General features: G+C 46.0%; 1 long non-coding RNA gene across 1 annotated transcript in view; it reads left to right on the plus strand.

Moving 5' to 3' along the window:
* The window catches only part of LOC142777291 (uncharacterized), an 85,500-nt gene extending 74,104 nt beyond the window's left edge, over window positions 1-11,396 (plus strand). Inside the window, exon 3 of the long non-coding RNA XR_012888012.1 lies at window positions 10,979-11,396. This is a non-coding gene — a long non-coding RNA (uncharacterized LOC142777291). The remainder of the gene's footprint in view (window positions 1-10,978) is intronic.
* Window positions 11,397-12,175: the final 779 nt, after the last annotated feature.

Here is a 12,175-nt window from a genome sequence, read left to right on the forward strand (position 1 = left end):
ACATAGACAAGCTCTTCTGAGTTATGCACATGGCCTACTTCGTATGGAAGCTCGTCTTTATCAATAAATGCTCCCTCCCCCCCCCCCCATACAAAAAATTATCTGACCTGAAATCCAGCCTCAGACGAACGCATGCAGAAGACACGACACTCGCGGAAACAGCCGCGCGTGCGGTCTCTGACGGAATGCTGTCACACCAGCGACGCGAAAACAGCCGCGTTGGCACTGAACACCACCGCGTTCATGGCTCCGCTTGTGCAAGCGCAGTATTCCCTCTGTTGGCCACTGGACGATTGTGCAGCGTGATGGTGGTGGTAAACATTTATTTAAAAAAAGAAAGGTCGCTAGGCAAACCAGCCTTTCATGGGTGAGTTTTCCTACAGCGTCAGGTGGCGTCCCTAGTCAGGGACCCCATCGGTCGTGGCCGCTGTTCTGGCAGTCTGGACAATGGCTTGTTGGGCCGGAATGTCCTGCGAACTAAGCAGGACGGCTGACTAGTCCTTTCTGATTGGATTTGGGTTTGGGGGTAAAGAAGGATTGAGCTGTCAGCCACCTCAACACAGTACTGGCTGAGACCGGAAAAGGAAGAGTCAAAGTGTTTAAGCACTCAATGCCTGGCGCAGAAGCGTATTGGTGGATAGACGGAGAAGGCTTCTCTTCTTCGCCTTCCTGAGTCCTTTGTAGGGTGGAGGAAAGCGGCGGTAAGAGTTCCGGTAATGTTTAATTATCTCTCTATAAGTTAAGAGACGAACATTTTATTTTGGATCACGGGGTTCATCTGTGGACGAGGCAATAACCCGGGGATTGAGTGCGCTGGAGTGCACCGCCTCATTTCCTGTGAGGCCTTGATGGCCAGGAGTCCATACTAGTGAGCGGGGAGAGGGCTAAACAGCTCGCGAGCAGCCTTTTTTTTAAATCAAGAAGCTCACTAGCAGACGCTGCATGCCCGCATCAGCAATGCGAGGGGAGAGAGGGGGAGCGTCTGTTCGTCCGTGCGTCCATCCGTACATCCGTCCTGTTCACACCACTCCTCATCACTCACACCGTAGATATGCTGTGACTTTTCTTCATGCGTGGACGTGGACGGGTGCATCTAAATATACAAGGTGTGCATTTACAAGTACCGCCCTAGAAGTGTACAACCTGCCACAGTAACGCTGCCTTCTTAAAGCTAACCACAGGAGGACCGTACTATAATTTTAGCGCGCTGATCTGTAGACGATTGAAGAAGGTGGAGAGGGAATAGAAAAAAAATGTACCATATCCCTAGAGTGAATGATGATTGATTTGTGGGGTTCAACGTCCCGAAACCACGATATGATTATGAGAGACGCCGTAGTGGAGGGCTCCGGAAATTTTGACCACCTGGCGTTCTTTAACGTGCAGCCAAATCTGAGCACACGGGCCTGCAACAATTCCGTCTCCATCGAAAATGCAGCCGTTGCAGCCGGGATTTGATCCCGCGACCTGTGGGTCAGCAGCCGAGTATCTTAGCCACTAGACCACCACGGCAGGGCAGTGAATGATGATGAGTAGGGCAAAGCGCCCGCCTGTTCGTGTGCCCGTCTGTCTGTCCATCAATCCATGTGTCCGTCCATCTAGTGAAGAGTTCATGTACCGCCATCTCGCATCTTTTCATCATATATTCATCATATACAAGTACCGCAATCCAGCGGACATTCTAAGGACTTAACTAGAGGTGGCTACTACGACTACGACACGGGACATACGACCCGTGGCGTAAGGAGCGTCGCCCCTAAGAACGCGCTCACACTGAGCATTCCGGCCACCGAAAGTGCGCCGAATCCGATTCGGTGGCAGTGAGATCCGACGAGAGGGCCCTCTTAGCACCGATTGCTCTCAGACCAATTTTTGCGGCGTCTGCCACTGAATCGGTCGCCACGGACCAATAGGAGCGCTTGTAAAGCAATTTCGAACAATCGCAGCCAAGCCCTACTTCCCTGTGATGTCACAGTGCACGTAACTGAGGGCTGTAACCAACGGGAGTCGAACCCACTTTGTGCCTACTTCACGTCCCTATTTCGTGAAAGAGGTGACCGAGCTTGTCGTGGTCTTGCAGAGCATGACGAATCCACCGACGCCAGCGGCGTTGCTGGTTTTTTTATATTCATGCATTAAAAGACAGCGACTTGCCAAGAAAGTAAGCAGTACTGAAGAGAAATATTACTGCTTCCAATTGCTTCCTGCGTAGGAGAATCGTCGAACACTAGACCATCGGATAGCCTGTTTGCGAGCCACGACAAGAACCGGGTGACAGCACATCTATCCCACGTTCGCCCCGTAGTAGATGGGTAATCGGCGACGCGTGGCGCCTCCAGTGTGAACGATGCTGCGTTTCGGTGGCAAGAAAATTTCGGTCGCTGTAGAAAGTGGACACTTCAGTGTGAAATATAGGGGTAAGAGCGGTTTACTATTTAGAGTACTCGGTACTCCATTAAGGGAGAGCATAAAGGCATCCCAAGGACGTCATACTTGACAAGGCCGTGTTGAAAAAAAAATTACGCCGTCAACAAGTTCACGCCGGAAATTGTAAAGAACGGATATTGTCCACCACATGTTTAGAAAAAAGGTAATAACTTATTAGAGTACTTGGTACTCGGCTATGGGAGAGCATAAAGCTATACCGTGGGCCTTACACTCTCAGCCAACGGTGTGACCTTTCGATCGATGTTTGTGAACCCAAATGAGTAAGTGCGCCCATGGTTTAAGCTATTCTGAAAAGCCTCTTCGCATGTTGTTGTGAAATGATGGTGTTTTGAGTCCTAAAAATATAGATTTCCTAAAAACTGACCCATTACAAAACACTGCAAAAAACAAATGAAATTTACGCTTTATTCTTTAGACAAACGATGGCCGGGTAATGAAAAAGAAAACACGGTTTATCCTTCCCTCATAAGGATCGGTGTAACGCGAATGTAAAACGTGCTCCTGCAGAAATATAAACTGTACATTGATATAAGTATGATATAAGAGAGCCTATACAATTTGTGTTTGTGTTTAGTAGCTAAAACATCATTTCAGATATATGGCAGTCACGTTGACGCTTTTTGATATATCTCTACAACAAAACTAACGTTCATACTTATTGATTGATTAGTAAATAAACATGCCCTTTGTGGTCATGGATGTCCGTAGTTGCTATCGTAGAAAATCATGAAAGCGTAATCAAAGAAATTGGTGTGACAGCCAGAAAAGTGTTACTGATTGTACGCAAAACTAGAGGTATTCAATTATACGAGATGCGAAACTCTCCATAGGCTTCTTGTACCCCTATCCCGTGCTGCTTATTATGAAGATGCACTATACTGAAAAGGAGACTTGCGGAATTACGTCATCAAGTACTCGAAGTGAAACAGTATAAGTAAGTACCGCTTCGCGTTGCTGCGGTCAATACTTTGTTAACTGCACGAACGCAAGAGTAACGCCTTGAAACAATTTTTTGAACAAGTTAACGGTAAGTGAGCGCTTGTTTACATTGCGAGCATTTCTTTGTGAAGTGTTTCACCCGGATGATAGAAAAATTGTGCGAATGCAGGCTAGTTTTTTTCTTTGTTTGAATTGTTTGGAGTAGAAGCAAAGTGCGCAATTGCGGCTTTGGTATACAGCGAGGAATTTGAATAGAATCGTAGTGGCACCCCACGCGCGACGAACATCCAGTTTCGTTTAATAATACGGCGTGGGGATGGCGCCTGTTAGCTTTTAAGTCAACCCTGTCTAAGAGTCATATGCTTGTGAATGTTGGTTATTCATTTCCCCTCTATTTTTTTATCGCAAAAAACAAAAGAGCACGGAAAACAAGGGCGTGGTGCCAACGCCGTTCTTTTGCGTCCTTCTGCGTTTTGGGCGCTAAAACTACCGTGATACCCGAGTTGACGCATGGGGTGACAACACAGCATATTGCTTCGCGTTAGGCGCTCCTCACGAAGGCCGCCTACGCTCTGACTCGTTTCATTGTGTCAAATTTGTACTTACCGACGTTTTCGTTCACGCTCACCATAGGTTGCGTGACACTGCCGGCAGTCGGCCCCGCCGCGGTGGTCTAGTGGCTAAGGTACTCGGCTGCTGACCCGCAGGTCACGGGTTCGAATCCCGGCTGCGGCGGCTGCATTTCCGATGGAGGCGGAAATGTTGTAGGCCCATGTACTCAGATTTGGGTGCACGTTAAAGAACCCCAGGTGGTCGAAATTTCCGGAGCCCTCCACTACGGCGCCTCTCATAATCATCAGTGGTTTTGGGACGTTAAACCCCACATATCAATCAATCAATGCCAGCAGTCGTGCATCTAAGCCAATCGTCAAGCTGTACTTGTATCTGAACGGAACTTTCGTCTGTGTGTGGTCAAAGTACCGCACCTGAACTGTGCGAACGTTAATTTGAGCATGAGTACTGACGTTCGGAAACAATTTATTTTATTCCGCTCGTTTCCACCACGCGTAACTTTAATAATTCACTTTCAATTTGAACGTATATTCTCGTTGGCACCATGGTAATATGTTCCAAATTATAAAACAGTAATTTTGAATTTCAAACTTGGTAGCCCATTCTGGAATCACACTTGTAAACATGGGTCCCCCTGTGTATGTGATGTGTCTTCTCTTTTTCAAAACCCTGTTTCGCCCAGCAGATGGGCACAGCTCAGGCCCTATTCTATGAGACGACGAGGACGCGAGCACCAGTTAGGTTTTGCTAGCTGCATATCATGTTGGTCGTCGTTGACATTAGGTCTTGCACCAAGCATGCACAATATTGAGCAACAAGGAGATCGATTTCGGGCCCGTCAGGTGCTTCACGCGCCGGTGGGTCAAAATCAAACTACGATACTTCAGCGATCAGATAGTAGCTGCAATAATCACTCAGCCTTGCAGTGGAGTTCAGACGAGCTGGCTCAGCTTGATTCCGCGTCAGATGACATCGCCAACTTACTTTTGGCGCGATAGAAAAATAACGTCTGCTATGTTTACACCTTGGTCAGCCGTGGTGGCGTGTCGTGACGTCATCGTGAACCCAGCACGGAGCAGCTGCCTGTTTCGGTCTCGATTAGTTGTTTTTTTTGCTTATTTAAAAATAATTGATGATTCTATCAGCAATATGAACCAACCGAGCTGATACAGTGGTGTTAATGCTATTTCAAAACGGCATTCCTTTATTACGGTCTCATATGCACCAAAGTTCCTCTTTCAGGAGATTGCTTTCCCTACTTGACGTGAATATAGTGTTTTTTTTATTGTGCGTGGTTTGCATAAACACCGTGATTATATAGTGGGACATCTGCTTGCCAAGCAGAAGGCCTGGTTTCACTCTCATTTGAACGAAGTTATTTTTATATTTTACTTTATTTCTGTTCGCTGCGTAACATTATTGTAGTGATCTTTTTCAAAGCATTTGCAGACAGGACCATGGCTTTGTGGTGGAGCACCTGATTCTCTCACGAATGAAACGTTTGATTCACTTTATTTCAATCTTCGACAAATTTCCGGTCACGGGAAAGATAATATTTTTCGCTCACCAGCAACAACGCCGACGCAAGAATTTCTGCGAAACGAGCTCTTCAGTGCAGTCGCGTTGAAATAACCATGATCAGTGCACTAACACATCAAATTAGCGTACTTAATTCTTGAGAAGGAAAGAGACAACGGACAAATCATAAGATAATGTCCGAATAAACAACAAAAAGTAAGGCCTGCTTCAAAAAAATAGAACATAATTGAATCGTTAGCTGTATACTAGATAATTCATTGAAGAATGTAGTGAAACACGCAAACTACGCCGCACAAGAGTGCATGTCGAGACGCTAATCTTGTGTTTCTATCAGTCTTCATGCTCTATAATGTTAGTGCTTTTTTTTCTATGGTACAACAATGAAAGAAGTCCGCTGCGGTGCTGTGGCGGGTACAGTTCCCGCTCTTTACTCGAAGGTCGCGGATTCGCTTCCTTACTGCGGCAGTGACATTTCGATAGAGGCAAAATGGAAGAGGTCGTGTGCTGTGCGATGTGGGTGCTCGTGAAAACCCAACACCAAATAGTCAAGATTTCCCGTGGTTTTCATTACGGCGTCTCACATAATCATATATCGTGATTTCGGGACGTTAAACCCCAAAAGATTATTCTTAACAAGGAAATAACCAGCGCACTGACGCATATTGTTGAACCCGTAGCGTTATACACACGACTAATTCCATTTATATTAGAACCACTTTTAAACAATCCGCTCTTTCGCATCCTGGCTGAAGCGTCACATTTTCTTTTGTGCTCAAAGCATGTAGGCTTTGAGAAAACGAGACTTACGCCCACCTTCTTGAAACATCAGTCGTTTTACGTGTCGATTATGATTATGAGACATGGTTTGGTGGTGGGCGGGCTCCGGAATTTTCGACCATCTAGTGTTATTTTACGTGTGCTGATATAGCCCAATTAACGAGACTCAGACATTTAACCGCTACCGAACTGCGACTGCCACAGCCGGGATCAAGTCGGCGACCCTGGAGCTAGCAGCCAGGGACTATCACTTCTACACCGCCACGGTGCACGTCTTCAAGAAGGTCCTCAGTTTAAGACAGCAATGCTATATCATTTTTTTGTATTCTCATTTTTTCTCACGTTCCTCGAAAAACTTGGTTAAATAAAACAATTAATTGAACATAAATGCATTTTGTGGCGCTTTTGTGCAAGTGCATCCGCCGACACTACGTGCACGGGCATTGTAGGGAAGTACTAAGTCAAACATTGTCATGACGAGTAGCAGGGTTAACAATAAGTGGTTACAAAGTATGCAAAGCTAAAAGGCATGAGTTGTCACCACACTCATGGTTACCAGGACGTCACTGAAAGCAGCCGGACCTTGAAGGACTCAAGATGCTGTTGTGCAATATGTCTTATTTTCTTGTAACTGGCAGGTTTCCAGAAGCAAATAGCCGTAATCGCCATAGCGTTCATTGAACACGTAGCATACGCCATGCGAGAATGTGGATTCTTCTGCTCTATTATTCGCTCGATCAGCGCAACATAAACGGCCGATTTTTCGAAAACACGTGGTGACCACCGAAATGTCGTATGAAAAATGACGTTCTCGCTACGAAAGTTGTGACGTATGCAGTCGCGCATTTTTCACTCACCTGGCAGCGGTCGGCGCAGTCGCACACAGAGCGTCGGCGATTCCAGGGAAGCCGAAAGTGCGTACGTCGTGTCGAGCAGGGCCGTTAACAGAAATTTGAGGAGGTTGCTCCACAGAACACCCACCAGCTTCGTTCCCCGGAAGTAACTTGAATTCCCTTCGCGAAAGCATTGAAACGAGTCAAAATAAACAGGACGAGAAAGAGTGTGTCGGTCTGCAGAGGCACGAAATATTTACAGCGAAACGAAACAGTCCGAGACACATCCGAACGTACCGCGAAACGTTACCTGCCGTCGCAACGGTCACAACCGCTGGCCGCCGCAAACTTTGATATGAGGATAATGATGTCAAGAAGCTGCTGCTGACCTCCAGTCAGCTGGAGCAAAAACTATTACGAAAAAACTGATGACGCAGCACATGTTAAAAAAAAAAAACTACTTGCTAGAAGAACAAGTTGCTTTGTATGTGTACGCAAAGATGTAGTATTTAATCATTTTAAAATAAAACTTAACCCGGACAAGGGCGCCCCTACAAATCAGCGCAATAGCGCGAGTGGCGAGAGAGGTTAGTAGATCCACTATGGGTGTTTGAAACAAAAACGCGCTGCGGTTGATTTTTTCGCCCTCTACAGGTGATCACTTGAACTTGAGAGTTTCCGGGACCTCGTTAGCTCGTCAAGCTTCTTATGCTCGCGTCTGGTTCGTTGCTTGCGGCGTGTAGACAAGTTCTCATTATTGCTCCCGCCAGGCTGCCGCTGTGCTCTCTCGCAGCTGTGGTCTCTCCAATGAGCGACGCAAGCAGCGCCCTCACCCTAGGCGCTGCGTGCTCTAGTTAGGTGACCACCAGAAGGCCGTGTTGTATACAGCGCTGGCGTTTGCTACGCTTCCTTTCTCTTTGCTTGGAGCTAACTCAGTGAACACTCTTAGTTACCACTCCGCAGCAGGAACACCCCAGGTGCCACCCCTGACGTCTAACAAACACAATTGCCCGAACTAAAAGGTAACACATGTGGCACACATGAAAGTGCGCCTAAGCAAATATGCAATGTTTAGCACGTTCATCGCGATTCCACTGCGGTCGACAGCTGGTAAAGTAACATCAGGGACACTTAAAGTAGCGTACTCGAACGTTCTTTGTGGTCACCCACCATTTGCGTAACGTAACGAGCGCCACCTTGAGGTTATTGTACTTGGCATGCGCAGTGGCGACAAACGCGAACGCGAAGCCTTGCGTACATGCTGTTTCTATATCTGCCTATTGTAATTGCACTTTCGTTTGTTTCATTGGTGGCCGACGCTGGCGCAAATGCTCGCGTGGGGCTCAGTCTCGATAGGGTGGCGGTGCTCGCAGCTATGTAACTCTACACGAATACTTCAAGTATCATCTAGCAGTGCAACGGCGCTGTTGGGGCGGGATGTGAAACCTTCAGCGAGATAACGAAATTGTCGTCTTCAGTTAGGGTGAATTTAAAAGTGGGCAATTATGGTTTGCGGGTGTCTCAAATGGAAAAGACCTCGCTTACAGCGCATCTGCACATAACCAGCGGAAACCAGTGATCGTCGAGTATTCGCAGGCCACGCTTGGCACTCGGAACTACGCATGCCGTAAACTGTGGGGGGGGGGGGGGGGGTCAATATTATTGGCGTTATCGTTTTGACATTTCTGGATAAACCCGTGCCTACGTGGGTCTAAAACCAAGCTGCCTCGCTTTAATGGCAAAAACACTGGAATCTCGTAACATTTTTGCTCATAACAGCCGTGTTTCCCCGTCACAAACGAGTCAAAATATGACGCTGCATTTTGCCGAACAGCCGATTCCCAAAGCAGCAAGAGTGAACACAGGTGTCGACACTTTGCAGACAAGATAATTCCTGAAAAGGAGGCTGAAGTCAGTATCGTTGAAGCACTGTCTTCGAACGTCTGTGCCTCGCACCGTGTTTGCTGACACTCCGGGGATGAATAGCGAGAGGATGCCTCTGGACGCACCTGCGTCTTCCCCGTCTAGTGTGTTGTGCACGAAGTCCTTACGTAAATGCGCTCACGTGTGCGTGCATTATGAAGGTGTGAACCCTTGCGCGTGCTCTTTTAGTCATGGGGCTGTTTACGGTGGCCATTTATCAAGGACACGAAAACAGAAATGATCATCATCATGAACAGGCATGCGCTCTCTTCGTCATCTTCATCATCGTTCAAAGTGATCCGACGTTTGACGAGGTGGTGACGTCGGGTGATGACGTTATCACGTGGCGTTACTTGGAAAACATCGCCATGACATTATATTGACGTTTCGTTTGCGTCACAGTTTTAATGACTTGTTACTAACATGATGATGTCATCACGTGATGATAATTTTTGCTTCACTTAAGTATACTGCAATAGGCTTCTACAACAATAATGCTTCCACGCCATTTTGCAACCTAAAATATTTAAGTGGGTGTATAACAGACCCTGCCTTGCACAACAAACAGTAGTCAATAACGTATGCACAACAAAGAAATTTCTTTACTAAAAGAGGTGATAATAGATGGGTGCCAATAAAAGGGATAGTCTGACTGCTATTACTATCGGTGTACTGTAATCTATTGACAAAAGTCTTGAAATATGCAAGACTGCTTTTATTCCGTCTCATTTTCATAAATTCTTCCGCTTGGTAAGTATTGGAAGAATAAAGTTGTGAGCCAAACGAGACAATCTGTCGTTGACTGCTAAAAGTGCGAGTATGTGTACTTCTCTTGCGAGTGAAAGAGGAAGGCAATCGAACAGAGTTAGAATTCAAAGCCACTAGTCCAAAATTTATCAATGTATTGACAAACGTATTTACACTGTTACTATTCCCTTTTTTGCTGTTGATTCATGCAACGGGATAACATGCGAATGTTGCTAGACATGATGACGGCTACAGCAGAAGTGGCCTGTAATTATCACCCTGGCCACTTATTATTTTATGACACAGGTTGTAGAGGAATAAAAAGACGAAGAGAAAACAGAAAAAATACAACACAGATGATGATGAGCATACCAGGAACTCGGTTAGATTGGTGACCTTGTGGGCTGACGAGGAAGACTCAGAAGGTCATGTGTAAGTGGATTCGGAAAAGAGGAGAGATGTAAAAGGTCAAGACCACGTTGTGGTAATTCTTTAAGAGTCTCTGATAAAAAAATGCTTGATCGATATTGTGTTTGAGAATCAGACCAAGAGAAAACTACTCAGCTGAATTTGTTACAAAGTCCGGCCTTATTTCTTTGTTGATGGCGCGGTGTTTCACAGAGCCTGCGAAATGTCAAGCTACTGTACGAAATTTATTTCGTTTTATTTGCTTGGTGAATGGAGAAATTAAATTGGTAATTTGGGTGTTTTGTCACCAAAAAGACGCATTGCTAGAACAAGAGCATTGTCGATGATATTGAACAATTTTTTTTATATGGGCGGAATTCTATATTCTCCCAGCTCTCTGTTTCTAAGCTCTAAACGAGCCCGAATGACATCATTAGCTTTCTCTGCTGGTCTAAAAAGTCATAAAAGTCGTACCTTAACACCCTGCAATAGCTGTTGTATTGAGATGCCATCCACTCTCATCGCACGTTGGTCTAAATCAGACCGACGTGCGATGAGAACAGCTTCGCAAGGCAAAAAAGTGAGAGTTATAAATCTTGTTTTAGGGGCGAAGCTCCTCAAGCAGTGTGTCGTGCATCCACAATATAGGTATAGTAGTAGTCGTCGTAGTAGTAGTAGATAGCCCACCACTTCTCATTTAACCTTTAGGCTGTTCGCTTGATGGCGGTACTTCTACATGACGAATATAGGATGAAAATGCGTAAGATGGTGACACTTGGAATGTTCTCTAGGTGGATGGAAGCACCCACGGACAGACAAGCAGACGGGCGCATGGATGGACAGATGGACACACAAACAGATGCATGAACGGATGCACAAACGGAAGAACAGACTAATGCATGGATAGACAGACGGACGCATGAACGAACGCAGGGACAGATGCGCGGACTGCCACACATATGGTCGGACAGATGCACGGATGGATGCATGGTAGGACGCGCGGACAGATGAATGGGCGAATGGACAGATGGTCACACGCATGCACAGAAGCAAGAACGAATGGACCGAGGAAAACGAGGACAGACTGACGGACGATTCAAGCCACTCATATTCACTCCGTCAATATGCTGTGATTTTTCTTTCCGGCTAGGAAGCAGAGTATATATGGTGAGATATAATGGCAAGATAAAGCCGAGAGGATGCCGAAAATGTCGGAATTCACCCTAGCCTGTGACTTCAATTTTTTGGTGTATTGTATCGCAATGTTGTATTTTATTTCTGTTTACATACCTTGGAAACATTCTTTCATCGCAATACTCGCCCTACCATAAAATCCATAACCTTTATGAATGTGAATTTCTGTTCTTTTAATCTTGCACATGAGCATAATATACCCTTATACTCTGTTCACTAAGACCTCAGCAATTACACTTGGCTAACTGAGCTTCTGGCACGAGATATTGGACCGCTCAAGTACCCTGCGAACCAACAAGAAAGAAAAATACCACCAGAGCGTCTAAACCTCTGTAAACCGATAGACGAATAGATATCGCAAGCCACCAAATACGCCCCCAGGGGTCACGTTCTTATATGGCCTCGCTTTTCGAAATCACAGCCAGCGGCGTGAAAAACGCCTTGTCTGATTTACCCCAAACACCTTGACCTTTCCCGCCCGATGACACGAGAAAATTGCCTAATAAAAGCGTCCTATCTTTGCTCCGAGAACCCCTACAAAGCTATTCACAACACATTTTGCCGCTATCGAATTCTGTGAGCTGCTCCCTCCACTCTCATCCTAATCGAATCAGTTGACGCTTCGATCGGAAACTTAGGTCAGAACTGAGCAAGAAGGAAAGAAAGCGTGCAAGAGGCTTGACGAATGAACTGATGCATCAGGTAAGATCATGTAAAAGTGAACGCCAAGTGAGAGAACAACTGTCAAAGTAGTCGGTTGTGCTACCCAATTCTGCCTGGAACTATCTCCTGCA

The sequence above is a fragment of the Rhipicephalus microplus genome, chromosome X, assembly GCF_043290135.1.
Source record: "Rhipicephalus microplus isolate Deutch F79 chromosome X, USDA_Rmic, whole genome shotgun sequence".
Classification (NCBI taxonomy): domain Eukaryota; kingdom Metazoa; phylum Arthropoda; class Arachnida; order Ixodida; family Ixodidae; genus Rhipicephalus; species Rhipicephalus microplus.